Below are 16,687 nucleotides of genomic sequence, written 5' to 3'. Positions count from 1 at the left end.
TAACAAGTGAGCGACTGGAATGATATTATAAAGAATGGCTGGAGATATTAATCTGCGGGGTTTATTGTATGTACTGAAAACACAGGTCGACAGAGTTCAGACGCTGGGTCTTAAATGAGATAATATCTTCACTCTTGCACACACACATGAATACTCACACAGGAGATAATGTGAAAATATTTTGGAGTGCCTTGATGCATACATTTGCATATAAATGAGGGAAAATATCTTTCCTCTGATCTACTGTAACTTCCTAAAGATATAAAATCCAGAGGTCACAGCTAGGAGACCAAATTTGTTGCATGACATCTCACATGTTGATATAAAGACAAGTGCTATTTGGTGTGTTTAAGTGCTTCAGGAATGAGCTACAGTGTGTTTAACAGCCTATATGAAATACACTGATGTGGTTATAGTGGGACCCTGGTGTTGTGAAAGTCATATGATTTCAATTGTGGAGACAAAACATTATCAAGAACCTGAAGATGAACTGTTTTTAAGGCAGTATGTGTGTGCACATCTGTGTGTGTGTGTGTGTGTGTGTGTGTGATGCTGGGAGTGTGTAATTATGGGCAGATTATGGGAGAAGCGGACGGCATGAAGCAGTCTTTGATGGGATTAAGCACTCAATTACCCAGCTAAATTTGCCCCCCCCCCCCCCCCCCCCTTTCAGGTTCAAACGCTTCACACACATGCACAGACAAGGCACAGACACACACACACACACACACACACACACACACACAAACTCTTTTTTCTGTCGCTAAATACATGATTCAGCACAACTTATGAAACATATCTTTACCTCTTTTTATGTCTAGACCATCAGTCCATTGTCCCGTCTTGGGTATATAGAACATTTTCTTGTTCCTTTGATGATGGGATTTTAACCAGGGAAGCTATTCTAAGACTACACACTTAAAATCTTAAGAGGTGTTGCAGACCGGGGTACTTAGCATTACACAGTTTTTCGGGGAGTGGCTGTGCTGTGCTGACTGGAAGTGAGATATATTTGCCTTTATGGTCTTCATCCATAAAACTATAATATATTATGAGAAGATTATTTCATTAAAGCATTAAATGTCACCTGTGTGTGCATTGTTCAAGTCAATCAATCAAACAGTCCTTCAAGCGAAACAGCCATACAGGTAGTTCTTTTCAACCATGATACGACCAATAGGAGTGTCTCCTGATATAGCGCCCCTGCGGCGACAGGCGTACTGAGAGCAGTGTACCGATCCACCTTCATTGCCATGGTTACTATAAAACTGGTCATGGCTTGATTATATGATTGTGATTTGGGTTAAAATAAGTACTTACTCAACATTTGACAATCTTTGTTGTCATGGTTGCAATAAAAACAACGTGGTTAACTTTGTCAAACAGTCTGGATAATAGAAACAACATAAACTGCTACTGTCACATGGGAATCAAACACCGCTCTCCTGCATCATAGTCCTGTGTTTTGTTGACCCATCCATCCACCACAACCTCCTCCTGACGTGGACTTAGTCGTTCTGTCGCACTTTTCCCTTTGCTACTTTCATAATTACTACAACCAGTAGATGTCGCCTAACTACAAAATGTAACTATGAGTCATAACAACCTGCTGCACAGACGACCCATGGGCTCCTTTTTTACAGGATCAAATTACAGGATTATTAAATCCATTTAATAATCTTGTCACATTATTAAATGGATTTATTTTTCAACAGTGATTTGTTGCAGTTTTCAAAGTCACCAGGGGTGCTGGATCTGAAAAAGCTGCTTTGTGTTGTTCCAGAGGGGACAGACAAAAAAACATATTTTGAAGACTTGGTGCTCGTTCTGGTGTGTCAAACCACAGGGCACTCAAAGCTGCAATGCAACCAGGATGCTACCCACATTAAAAGTTTTACAGTTGGTTAAAACCTGCAAAAACTGATATTTTTGTGCAGTTGTGTTGGACAGGTCTGTGTATAGAGAGTGTTGAGCGCTTTCTTGCTGAAAACAGCTGCTGCTGAGCGGTAAGAGCGAAACAAAGAAGCAAAAAAATGTGGCCTAAACCAAAACAATGAGCTAAAAGTCACTATGAAGCCCTGCAGGGCTGAGGGGAGCTGCAGAGTCTCCTCTCTGGTGGGGTCTTCTTGATGCATCACCTTTTTCACATGCAGGTAGTCGTGTAATCCACCATTCATTTGAAATATTTATTATAGCCACTTTAAAAAATATATCATTTTAGCTGAAAATGAAAGGAAAAGAAATATGATAGTTTCTCAAACGAACTGGGAATTGAATGCAGGTTGCAGATGAATTCATGTTATGTTGTAGTGGGGAAATGTTCTCTGATGAACATATAATGCTCATTCATATAATTTTGTGATGCAAACTTTTGCATTTCAAATTTCTATACAACATTTGGAGTAATTTTTCTTAAATTATGCCACTTTTCATTTTGCTTGGGGTCTTTTGGATTCCCCAGATCCCAATTTGAGATCCGCCTCAATATGAAGCCTTCCTCACTCATTCATCTCCCATACTGAACTCTTCACCTCTCTTCACCACAAAACTTCAGCTCCTCTGTCCATCACATCTTTACTTTTTATAGCTGTTCCCCCACCACCAGGCAGACACTCTGCCTGTCAGTGCCCTTTTACCAACCAATGTGCCTGACATTTGAATGCACAAGTACAGTACTCCATGTGTGTCAATGCCTGTGTCCACACCTGACTATATAGACACATAGATGTAATAGCGACTCCTGGGGATGCCTATTATCTGCCTGTATGGGCCTGTGAGCTGGCAAATTGAGAGGCAGCTTCTGTGGAAAGGTCAGGTCCCTAGTCAGGAAGGAGCCCTGCTCTCTGTTTATTACACTCTTTGGAGTTTCCCAAGTACAGTAGTAAGTCTGCAAGTCTGCAGCCATAACGGTTGTAGGAGGATCAGTGAGGGTGATTTTAAAGCAATAACCCAAATGTCCTAATGTGGGCTGACCTAACTCATCATGTTACCAACAGTTTGAAAAAGATGGATGTATTAGGGATTCATTTTTAATGTGCTAATGTTAGCAAAGTGAGCCAATCACAGCAGGTTTCAGCAGGACACTCACATAAACCCCAACTATACAGCTACAATACAGGCAATTCCCCTAGAGAGTTGGATTATTCGGATTGCTGAAAAAATGAAAATATATGAGTTTTAGCCACAATTTAGCTTCAAGAAAACACTTTTTTTATTTCATTCATTTGTTTTAAACACCCCCAGGGTGTCATTTGCTCTAACTAATGGATCTTTAATGATTAGAGTTACTCCATTTATTCCCAAACCAGACAGCCCTGGTCTCTGCATATTTAAGTTCAATAAGAAATGTTCCAGTCAGGCTCCATTATGAACTTTGTCCAGGAACCAATTGTATTCAGCAGTGATGTTATGGCTTAAGAAGAATGAAGAACTGTAGAACTGCAGAACAAGCTGTGTATTTCCCATTTATGCTTCTTAAAATTTCTGTCCCACTGTACTGCATTTATTTGACAGCTGTAATAACTGATTACCTTTCAGACAGAGATTTTACACAGAAAATAGAAAACAATACAATGCGTTGTTGAAGATTAAACCAATGGTTTCCAATCATTTTTTGACCTAAAAAAGCATCTAGTTGTGGCCCCTTGTCACCTTTCAGATGTTCAAGAATTGTTAAGAGTTTAAGAGTTCAGCTATAAACTGATTAGATCGTCACATTTAAGTGACTGTTTAAGACCTAAAGTTGTGTACAAAAACAGCAAAGATAAAAAATAAAAAAAATTCCCCAAAATGACAAAAAATTGTGTCATGGAACTTTGCTTTTCTTCTTTCCTGCACCATCAACCATCTCATGACCCATCAGCTTCTTCTTGTGCTCGACCCATAAATTGGGTACCACAGGATTGAAATACCTTACTTGTACCTTACCTTTACCTTTGCTGTACTGTAAGTACAGTAAAATAGTTAACTAAAGTAGTTAAACTAGTAACTAGAAGGGTTCTAAGAAAGCGCAGACCTCCGCCAAGACCAACGTCAAACAACATACACCAGACTTTTTCAGAGAAAAAAATTAATTAGGCATTCATGGTAAATGATCTGCCCCCAAAATTAATGGGTTCTTCTCTGACCCATGCCTGGGAATTTCTAAATGTGGTCTAATTGAGACCAAGTATACCATGGTGGAGGGCTGCACAATTATTGAAAATATAATCGAAATCACAATATGGCCAATGCAATTTTTTGATCAAAGTAAAATGTGTCACAACATGTTGTGATGCTACAGAGACGCCCAAGCCTACAAATCATATTCTCCAGACAGAAGGAAACGTGCTTGTTTGGTCCAAGACCCAACAAAGAAATTATATCTATCTATCTTTTCTTTTTTCAGTGAAAATGAAAAGAAAAAAAAATATCATTCCAACTGAAATTGTGATTTATTTTGGAATCACAATATCTGCCAAAATAATTGCAATATGGTTGTTTTTTTTATGCATATCGATCAGTCCTATCATGGTGTAATTATAAAATGAAGCCAACAGCATATACACTGGCACACAAGAACCATAGCAACCAAATACCACATGTAAAGCAGTCAGTGAGCCTCCATTTCTCTGTCTTCTCATTGGACATTTTTTCTATCTCCACCTCAAGCAACTAACAACAGTAAAATGCTTCTGACACACTGACAACCTTGAAAGCAAGACTTGTGTAATGAAGGATTTTTACAATCAGTAGATTACATTATTTGTCTTTTTTTTAAATCCCTGCATTTGGATAAAAATGTACATCTTATACTGTCAGCTCCCTTCCTACAGTGACACACTGGTCTGTCCTTTTCAGTAATAGTCCTAGAGAGATACTGTACCAGGAAGTAGCAATTGGCTTCAGCCGTGCCCATTTGCTGAGCATCAGCTGGCTCTGTCTGCTGTATGTAAGACAGCTGTGTGAAATGATGAAACTATCAAGTTCATCATAGTCTGTGGTGTTCAATAGTGCACTGTGAAATGGACATAATCATGGGAATTGTCTCAGCAGGGAGTCCAGTGTCTGCTCGGGAGCAAATGGATTCATAATGACACAGAGAACTGTAAGGTTATTGTTAAAGCCGTCAGTGAGCTGTGACATTTCTAAATGTGGTCTAATTGAGACCAAGTATACCAGGGTGCCATTATGAAACAAAGTAGGACAGGTAGCTAAAACAGCACATACATCAGCGCACAAGAACAAGCAACCAAATACCGCATTTAAAGCGGTCAGTGAGAATCCTCTTCTTTGTATTGTTATTGGAATAGATTTATGGTTGATGATGCAAGAAGAAAAAAGATTTTTAAAAATCCAGCTTCAGCCAAGTTCTTTGCATGGTGCTGGACAGGTTTACAGCAGCAGGAAAGACTAATCTGCACATAGAAGATGAATGGTGTGTCTGCTGATAGTGTCTCTTGATAGTGTGCAAGAAAGAAAGAAAGAAAGAAAGAAAAAAAAAGAATAAAAGAAAGAAAGAATAAAAGAAAGAAAGAAATCTCTTCCTAAGCAGGGGTCGTTTAAGGGTGGCCAATCATCCAATTATCTGGATAAAACAGGTGGCACCTCATTGGGAAAGCTCATTAAAATGGCGTTCAATCTTGGCTCTTGACTGCCTCTCGAAATGAAAGCACATTTCCTGTTTGGCCTGTTCAAATTTTTCAAATAAAGTCAGGCTGGGGAAGAGGAGAGCCTTCTTCTGCCACTGAATAATTGGATGTTTGGATCTCAGCCAGTCAAGATTTACTTGCTATTTCTCTTGTGGAATCCACGGTGGACTAGACATCATGATGGAGTCTGGTCTTAGGCCTTGGGCTTTGTCAGTAGAGCAAAGCATCCCATCTGTTCTGAGGTCATCTTTTTAATGCCAGAAATGTCTTTTCCTCAATCTCACAAGTTTACAATGTCCGCTTGATGGCTATTTATGGTGCATGAAAGTTCACACTGAACTCGTGGATAAAGGTACGCATATCGAATACACACACACACACATACGCACACACACTACAAAGGCCTTTTCTGGCCAGTGCTTCTGAGGGATGTCAGGTTTTTCTTTAGTACCCAGTAGTTAGAGGAATCACACAAAACCATTTTTTTCCATATCTGTAATGGACCATAAAACCAAAGGTCAGGCATTTTTTTTTCATAGTGATTGCTCACCAATGTGGAAAAGAGAGGCGAATTGGGGGGGGGAAGTGGGAATTGGTTTGCAAGTGCCTGCTGTACAGTTACCATGTCAGGGACAATAAGTCTTAATGGCTGTAAGAGGCAAACAGGAGAGGAAAGCATGCAGTACCCACACACCTTCTTTCCACAAAGCAGCTGTCCAATTTTTTGCTAGATTAAAATTAACTTTGCAATACACCGTAAAATGTATCCATAATTATACACATTGCTTCTTTGCTTATACAGTGGAGATGAATCTGCAAGTTAACAGACTAACACTACTCATTTATTCAGGTATTCTGCTATTGTAACATCTTAGTGTTGCTTCAAAAGCTTTGTTTAAACAGCATCTCATGCAGCTCTAAGTCAGACCTGAGCTCAACGGTGCTGAAAACATCAACGGCGGAACATTTTTGTTTGCTCGCTCGCTTCATTAGCGTTGCAGCAAATAATCTTTTGCTAGCTTGACAGGTGTTAACTCGAACCAGTGACACCTATAATGCGGCAGCGACGATTAAGTCTCATTGCTTCGCTCAAATGTGTAAAAGTTACCGCCAAGGAGCAGACATCATGCATTGCAATGCAGTGTTTAGACATTCAAGAGGGATCACAAACGAAGCAATAATAATCATAATAACGCGCATTGCATATTCAATATTAATCCTGTCTAAAACTACATGGAACTCAATTCAAATTCAAGTCTCTTCTCTATCTTACTGGAACTACTAAATACTTTTAGATAACACAGCCACTACTGTTATGTGGTTGATATGACAGGAGATGGTTCTGCTTCTAGAGCACAGAAATGAAATCTGAGTGGTTATCTGAAATATCAAACTTGAAAATAACAGCCATTGTCCATTAAATGTCCCATATTGTGCAAAGTGAGATGTCCATGTCTTTTTTGATTATAAAAATTATACTGTGAAGTAACTGTGTAATAAATACTGTGAAAGTATCAAAGCCTCAATCCACAGAGAAATGCATACAGCTTGTATTCAGAAACTCAGCCTTCAAACGAGCCGTCAGGACTTCCGTAACTTTGTGATGTCACAACAAAGCTATCACTGCCCTGAGCTATTCCCCCAGCACGGCCAACCTGGAGCAAGGACTCATATTCATCTTGATTCATTTCAGCACTGACTGACCATTGCCATTTGCATTTACTGGTGAATTTACCAAGCTACAGTAGTAGGCTGGTTTGGCCATGTGCCACTCAGAAAACAGAGACACGGAGCTTCTCTTCTGATTGGCCCACCAACCTGCTTACTAGAGTTCCAGAAAGAAGCCTGAGAGAGGAGATATAAAACTACACTGAGATGTTTGTTTTGTTTTTTGTTTTTTTAGTTCTTAAAACCACAAATATATCTACTTATGGATATCAACACTTCAAATAAAACACTTGGAAATATGTAAAATATGGGACCTTTAATACTATTTGAGAACAGAAATAACTTGTAAATAGGTTAATCCTTTTCTCTGTCTGGTGTTGTTTGTTGTGTCAGTACACACCGTGATCACATAAGGGCTTGAAAGTTAGCGACTTCATGGCGAGGGGACGCAGACACAATATGCATTTCTTTGGTATTTGATATAAAAAGTATTAAAGTGAACACTACAAAGGTCAACATTAGGAACATCTATTTACATACCTTATACAGTGGCTTTCAGTTTTCTTTCTGCTCTCCTGACTGTGTGTACAATCTGTAACCTCTGTCTAATGCCACAATCTGAGCTGCTGTTTCTCAAATTACACCTGCATCAATCATGTTGCTTTATACTAAGAGAAGTCGTTATCAGATAAGAAAATACTGTGTGTATCATCTGGTTTGGGTGACGAAGAGTCATCTCGCGCACACATTGTTCCAGAAAACCCATATTAGCATAGCACCCCTGGCCCAAATGGCATCAGCAAATAGGCGAAATTGCTCCATCTCAAATGTTGTGTTGTTTTGAGTAAATAAAATGAGCCTCTTGTAGTAAAAACACAGCTGAGGCACTCACCGAAGCCCTGTCAGAAAAAAAAAGCTATCTATTCAGCCTAAAAGTGTCTGCAGTGAAAACACAAGCAAACAGAAGTGAGATCACTCGTCTGTGTAATGTCTGTACTTACTGTGTCTGCAGCTTTGTGCCATTAAATACAATGTACAATACAATGCAGTGTGGAGGGTGGTGCAGGCTGCTAGTCTTCTCAGCAATAGCCTTTGTTTGTGCACAGTAATTAGACTAATATCTCATTATCTCACATTACTGTGGTAGTTTATTTCAGTTAATATAACTAGATGAATTACCTCCAGGTACACTGTGGCTGGCAGAGCAACATAAAAGCATGCAGTTCATTTTTAATTGTGATGAATCACATATGTTTTTTAACATAAAGAAACTTCAAACAATTCGTCATCATCAGTGCATAATTTGCATTGCTCATCATATTGTATCAAGTCCATAGTGGCCCAGTCTGCCCTGTAATGTGGAAAAGACCCTATAGAAGCCAGGTAAGGGGGCCAGGAGGCATCCCCAGTCATCCTGAAGAAGGAGGGCTAATCCTCCCAGACAGCGGGGAACGGCTGCTATCCCGGCCTGTCACAAACACTCTGGGCCCTCACAGCTGAGGCCGTCACAGTGAAAGCCAGCGCTCTGCACAGAAGAGCAGGGCACGGGGAGCGGAGGAGGGACAGGGGGTATAAAGGAGAGGATTTACATGCGTGGCTGTTCATTTTATGCCACCCAGAGGACTCAGGTGGAGGAGGAGGATTTATGGTACAACCTGAGAGGGTGTGAGGCTGCGGTAGGCATGAAGGATATTAATAGTTTTATTATTTGGCCTTTTATACCGTATGTGATACACGTCCTGGTCATATGGTCTTCTTTTGTCCTTCCCTGTGTACATTCAGTGGTAATCAATAGTGGTGGAGCAACCTCATAATAGTAAACTGTTTGCTCTCGGTGATTTAAATGACATATAGTACACAGTACTATCTAACCAGTGTTAGAAACCATGGTTTCCTTTGCTTATCCACTGCACATTCAGGCATCAGTTGAACCCTCAGCAGAAATGTGGGTTCCCGCTGAGGGATTAGTAAACTAAAGCTGTTTTCCTTGATACATGATTGAACGGCCCATAAGATTATTGCATCTCACATACTTAGAGCTGCACTTCACAATGTTTTTGTGTTAACAAAAGATCGAATTACAATGATGTCAGAGAATTAGCACCAGGCTCTGCAGTTTGCCTCACTCTACAGAGTATTTTAGCACCTATCAGCTCCTTGTTTTGGTTTTCACAGCCAACCAATAAACAATTGTGGTTCTTTTTCACTGCTGACTGTGGTTTCAGGAAAAAAGACCTCTGATTAAGCCACTGTGCACCACCTGCCCAGCCACAAACAGCAGAGTTAGCACAGTGGGAGGGCCAAAGGTAGCTAAAGGAGAGTGAGTCAGGTGGCCCTCAAATGAACCCTAATTTGGATCCTTGTGTGGTGGATGTGTAAAAAGGAAACTGGTTGCTAACATATTCACCATATAAACTTTAAAAGGTAACGACAGTTTTTTTTAACAGCTCATTGTGCTGCTCTCTAGTAGCCAAAAACCAATTACAACTAGTTTAAAGGCAGTTTTTTTTCAATTCGTATCCTGCAGACCACATAACAACATGGAAGCGACCCAATCTAATGTAAAAATATTTTCATACACACACATCCAAAGTGTAGATTGGGAGCATTTAATTCAAAACATGATTTAATGTCTAACATTTTTTTTTTTTTTACTTTTCTTCAGTTTCCTATTTTTGGTTATTTCCAATTCCCAGTGTAGTTTGGTGCACTGCATTCACCTTCAAATATGAACAAAGTTTCAATTAAACTGTAAGCAATATGCTCTAAATTTGCACATGTTTAACATGCATATATCCATATGTGAGCTTTTGTCTTAGAAACATGTAACCTGCTGGTCTCCTGAATGCCACCTTTCTATCAGATGTACAGAGAGAGTGAGGCAAGGTGCAGCAGCTTTCACCGCCCTGAGCAGAGTCCAGTAAAAAGCACAAAACCAATGCTTGAATGGACTTAAGAGAACTGGGGGAGAGTTTTTTTGGTCATATGTGAAAGCTCCCTAACACAGCTTTCACCTGACCAATCCACCTGACCAGACCAGAATTTCAAATTACATCAGTCGTGGTCTTTTCTATACGAAAAAAAAAGTAGAGTTAAAAAAAAAAAAGGCGAAGAGGATGGGGGTTAGAACGAAGAGAGAAAAATAGATCAATATTTAATTTTCTCCCCAGGAGATATGTTCAGGCACTAATCAGCAGCGACTGGAAAAGATGACACCTGGAATAGCAAGCAGCAGAGCTGAGCTGTCCGCTGCTCTCCTCTCCCTCCACCACATCTTTTGCCTCCCAGGGCAGTCTCACACTTTACCGCTGCTGTCTCTGTCAGCCCAACATTTCTCATTTATTCAGTCAAATCCATCTCTCCATCTCTCCGCGCTTCCTATTAGCTCTACAGCTTCTTTCTCTCACTTGTCTTGCCTCCTCCGTCATCCTCTCATTCTCCCCCCACCTCATTCATCCTCTGCCCTCGCTGCCTCACTTCTCCTCACTCCCTTCCCTCCCTCTCACCAGCTCCTTCGCCCAATCCCTTCTTTCTCACTTTCAATCTTTTGCTCAATAACTACTTGTCCAGCATGACAGACCAACAGAGATTGGTCTTGCAGGAGAAAGCAGAGATTCACTTAACAAAATCACTGCATGTGCAGCAGGTATCACTCACAAAAGGCAATTCCAGCTGCGTGTGGAATTGCTAATCCTGCGTTGTGCGCTCTTTCTTCATTACAAAGCTCACCGACTGAGCTCTCCTGCCTCACGCACATGTACAGTACCCCTTGTTGAGGATATATATATAGAGCTTTAGGATCAAATAAACCATCAAACCTGGGCCTGTACTTCCCAGAGAGGGGAATGTATAACACAGCAGTTGGAGTCATTTCAGCAGACGAGCTGTGATTCGATTTGCAAGGCTTGCACATTTTCATTTAGCCAAAAATGGAGCAAACCATCTGCATTTCAAAAGCATTTCAAATTCATGTTCCTTCTCTCACTCTGGGTTGAACAAGACCTCAAGCGTAATGAGCTTTATTTCCAACTTGAACAAATTTATACAAATTGGGTCTTATTGCTGCAAATTACTCCTCTGATTTCTGTGCCAGAGATGGCTGCCTGATAGCAGCAGTCACATTGTTTTGAACAGACCAGGAAGTATTCAGGTTCAAGTATTCCTTTACTTACTAAAGCTATAATATGTAACTTTTGCACACTAAAATGTCTAAAAACAACTGGAACTTAATATTTTGTTAAGTTGTGTACTTACATTATCCCAAATGGTTTTAATCGTGGCTTCATTTAGTCGCCTGGCCAGTGGCATCATATCTCCGTTGTGGTCGCCTGCTAGAAGCCTCAAAATTGACTTTTTATCCATGGTAAGCCACATTTCTCAGAAACACTTGTATGTATTTGAACCAGATGAAGGATTATAGTCAGCGGACGTCTGGATCTTACGTCGGGATCTTGAAGTGATCGTTCAGGTTATCTGACATGGAGTTCAATGTTTGAAAAAAATGTAGTTCCAAAGGAAAGGTCTGTTTGATGGAAACATAAGTTAAACCTATGTTTCCATAGACTTAAAATGACTTACACTTAAAATGATATTAATCTTTTTTTTTTAAGTGGCTAAAATACTTCTTTTTTTTTTCTGCTGACCCCGCCCACAGCACCACATCACCCAGATTCTGTGCAGGTTCCAGCTGCTTCTCTCAACTGGCAGCGTGCTGATCTGAATCTTCTGCAGGTAACACAGTGACTATAGTTTAGTACCTCACACAAACATCAAATAATCTGAACAAGCACTTTAAGTCATGAGAGAAAAAAGCCGAGTAAACATTAGATAGTCTCAGCTCCCAGCCTTTTCAGGATGTCATGTGTCCACTGAAGAGCATCAGTTTTTAATGTGAAACTGCTTCATGTGGTGTTTCTACTGGTTTTAATCCCCTGCTCCATTTGTTATGGACAGAAAGACAATTCTGTGAATAATTTGGCTGCCGGTAAAAAACCTCCTGAACATCTGCATCGTAAGTTATCAGGGAAACAACCGAAACAAAGGTTAGCCGCAGTTTCAGCTCTTCCCTGATGTCCCCTGTGTGCCGTACAGCGTCAATGAAACACTGACTTTGATTGTGAAACTGCTTTATTCAGTGTTTTCACTGGTATATAATCACCTGGTCTGTTTGTTTTGGAGAGGACTGACTTGCACTGAAGGAGTCCAAACTGGGAGAAGCTTATGGCAAAGGTGATAAAGCCAACAACTCCCATGATCCCATGCTACTTCACAAAATCACCAAACACCGTCTTTTGTTATTGCTTTGATTGAGAGACCCCTACAGGCAGAATTTACATGCTAAGCAATACCACAATGTGAAAATACTATGTTACAAGGAAAAGCCCTGCATTTCAAACTTTACTTAATAAGAAAGTAAAGGAGTGTTTTCAGACACTTTGAGCTGTCCACACATTTATATGCCTTGTGAAGGAAGATTTCTATCTAAGATTCTATCAGTATTATGACAGTACAATAATACTCTATCTTTTCAGCAATACAGTTAAACACTGCTGCATATGTAACCGTTGCTGCAAAGCTGAGTCCAGACTGTTTGATGACGCCTTATTGAGGATTTTGAGACAGTCTGACCTTAAAGTCGACGCTGCGCATCTGTCAGGAACCACCTACACTCGGCCACCTGGAGCAGATCAGTCATTCTGTCCATTTAAATGCAGTTTCCTGCTTGTCTCCACTGTTGTTTGTGTTGGAGCTCATGATAATGATGATACAGATTTATCCCAGAGTTTCATGTGTTTCAAGAATTTGTTTTTTGTTTTGTTTTTTTCAGGGAAAAAAGCTGCCATTTCCATTTCTTTACAATAAAGATACAGCTGATATCAGTTGATGGACACAATTTCCCACAGCTTCCAGGTGACAGTTCATTTATTTCTACCTTTTTTCCTTCATATCTTCCTGTCTGTCACCACCACGTTATCCCACTTTGGTCCTAGTGAGGGACTCCTCATACAGAAGATGAATGGGAGCTGGCAGCTCTACCGAGCATCAAATTTCACCTGTTGATAGCAGCACCACAACAATGGATGGCTTTACTACACAATCAATGCTTTAATTATATTCCCTACAGCCAGTGTTTGTTTTTTTTTTACTTTCTAATGTAGAATAATGATGTGTTATATTTATATAACTGGAGTTACATCCAGGTAATGTCTGTTTCTTGTCTCATTACTGAACAGGAGACTCTGTCATGCACCATCATGCTTACGTTCTTTCTTTCACCACCACAGACAGGAGCAGTCATGTTGAGCAGAGAGCTTGCAGCAGACAGCTTTGCTGGCTGTGCATTACCGAGGCAGAGCACATTTCTTCACCTTCCACCACTAGTTCCACCTTGACCAGCTAACACTGCGCCAAAACCCTGAGAATATGGCGATATCCTTTTTTAAGTTCTTGCAAGAATCTGGAGCATGTCTGGAGATTTTTTGATATATGACGCATATGAGATTTCATCATATATGGGTCATAGTTACAGAAAATAAATATTTGGGCAACTTCCTCTCAGGAATCTGGGGTATTTTGCGAAGGATACATCAGTGAAATGCTGCTAATCCAGTGATGCATCAGTATTAACAATCTAATAATGAAAGGCCAAGTGGTAACCCACTGTTAGAGGATAGTCTGTCAATCACATGGTAGCCCCGCCCTAATGCATACCCTGCTTTATTGTCTATTTTCCTCTAAATGGGACCATAATTTTAAAAATGAGCATTACGTTGTATTGAAGAAGACTCGTTATCATCATAAACTCATTAGGAAAACATTTACTGAGGTAATAAATCAAGTGAGAAGTACAGACATTTTCCCATAGACTTCAGTACAATCTGACTTTGTTGCCCCCTGATGGTCATTGGATAGAATGCAGTTTTAAGGCACTTCCTCATTGGCTTCACTTTTCAGACTATGTCCATTTTTATATATAGTCTTTGTGAAAGGCTGGTAACATTAGGAGGATTTTAAATCACTGTGGCTGCTGGCTGGTTAGATTACGACCTTCTGCTCTGGATCGTGAAAAAAATTCCAGATGTCTCTTTTTTGGTGGCATGATATCTACAAAGTACAAAATGAAGTTATGTGTGCTGGGCGGTTCAGGCCACAGAAGAAAGGGAGTCACATGATATAGTACATTTACACCCATGCTTGTGGTCTGGACTGACAGCACTGATAACTTACCGCACACTGATCCGCTCTCATCTCCTCCGTGTCTGGCAGTAAGTGCGACATTCGCACATGACGAGGCCTTTTCAGCCAATCAAATGCATGCATGCCTAAATCAGTAGTCTTGGAGACGCAGCCTCTGGGGGGGGTCACATCTGAATAATCTAATATGACTTCACTCCAAACATAGTGCGAACTAGTTCACTCAGATATTGGTAGGGACATGTCCTTACCATCCATATGCAAACCTACACCCTCACAAACGGACCAACCACAGCACTTGCTGTCTCCACATGGTTTCTCCTTTAGTCGCCATAGACCTGAGGTGGAACATGTCAGCTACAGTTCAGCTACGCCATAACTCTTAATACAGAACTAAAAATCCAGCTGAAGGGGGTGACTAATGCTTCCACTCCAAACTAATGAAAGGCAGCCTCATCAACATCAGCTCCTTCACACTTATATCTTTGTTAATCCGTAACAATGCATTATGATGATCAGCTGTGTTGTATGTGATATCCAAGTAACTTGTAAACTATACAGTAGCTGTGAATTTTCCCTCTCAAAGCTGGTGCATATATAAAGAGCGGCATAAAATAAAAACTGTCAAGTAAATCACAAGGACCCTGAACTGTGCTTAGATCTAAATTATTATTTGAATAAATAGGTTTTTTTTCTACCTTTGTAATATACTGTTTTTAATATACCAGATTCTTAAACCCAAGCAACTCTGCAGTATCTCTCTGCTCCGTTTCTTCACCGCAGTGAATGAGTGAATGAGATAAGAGCTTTTGGAGGTAAGTAGACCTTATCAAGCGGACGGAAAGGTTGTTCAAGGTGGATTCCCTTGTGGGCGATTCTGACATCGGACAGCCAGCTAATCAAGCTGTCCTGCAGTTGCTCAGAATGCATGCACAACCACACACACACACACACACAGAGCAAAACAGAAACTCAAGAGACAGAATTACCATACTAGACTTCCCTTTCAATATTTCACTTTACAGTGTATTTCTTCTGACACTCAGACAACCATCTGTGGCCTGTTGGTGAGCGTGGCGCTGGTCCGCGATGGAGGAGGAGTATCTGTGTGAGTGTGTGGATGGAGGTCTCTGTCTACACAAAGCCTCTGGGGGGGGTGAGAAGAAAGAGAAGGAAAGAGACACATAGAGAGAGGCAGGAAACCTTTGGCCCCCGATGGGAAGTCCCAGTACAGCTGCTCCCTGCCTGCCTGACTTTTTCTCTCTAACTCCCTGCATGCACTGTCAACCTGTCTGCCCACACACACACAAACACAGACACACCCGCACACTACATACATTACAATCCATACAAGATCGCGAGTGTGTGTGTGCAGGAAGGAAGCAGCTCGGAAAAAGTCAATTTCATATGTACCCAGCCCATGACACAGAAGGTGACTGATCTCACCCACACACACATACACGCACACACACACACACACACACACACACACACACACACACACTCACACACACACACACACACACACACACACACACACATATGTTGTTTTAAGTCACCTTTGGGGACATTACAGATAATTGCATTCATTTCCTAAAGACTTACCTTGACCTCTGACCCAAAAATCAATCATGTTTAGTCTGAAACATGTCCCCAAAAGTCCCCTATAACAGAAACACATGCGCGCGCGCGCACACACACACACACACACACACACACACACACACACACACACACACACACACACACTGCTTCTCCCCTAGGGAGAGACAACATGTTTAATTAATACTGCCACCATATTCATAGCACTGTGTCTGTCATAGTCATAGTGTGTGTCTGTGTGTGTGTGAGCCCAGAAGCTGCTGCAGCTACATTATGTGGAGCATGAGTGGCCATTAAATATTATGCAAAGCTCATTCCCACACATAGTGAAGCCAATCTCCCTCTCAATGTCACCTACAAAGTCTTAAGAAGCCCTCAATTAACTTATTAGCAGTTCTGCAGAGCTTAACATGGGCGCTAATGAAGGAAGTGTGGAAAGGAATTGAACTTAATGGTAGGAAATAGGAATCTGGGGCAGCGCATTTTGCGGCACTCTCTCTTATTATCGACGGGGTCAAAAGTAATAAGTTGTTGATATCTTTTGAAAAGGTTGCTGGCAGATATCAGGCTAAACCCGCAGATCACAAGCTGTA

The sequence above is a fragment of the Trachinotus anak genome, unplaced genomic scaffold (assembly GCF_046630095.1).
Source record: "Trachinotus anak isolate AG129_WGS33_773 ecotype Australia unplaced genomic scaffold, CSIRO_AGI_Tana_v1 ptg000005l, whole genome shotgun sequence".
In the NCBI taxonomy this organism is placed as follows: domain Eukaryota; kingdom Metazoa; phylum Chordata; class Actinopteri; order Carangiformes; family Carangidae; genus Trachinotus; species Trachinotus anak.
The sequence above is the reverse complement of the archived record's forward strand: the minus strand, read 5'-3'. Positions refer to the sequence as shown.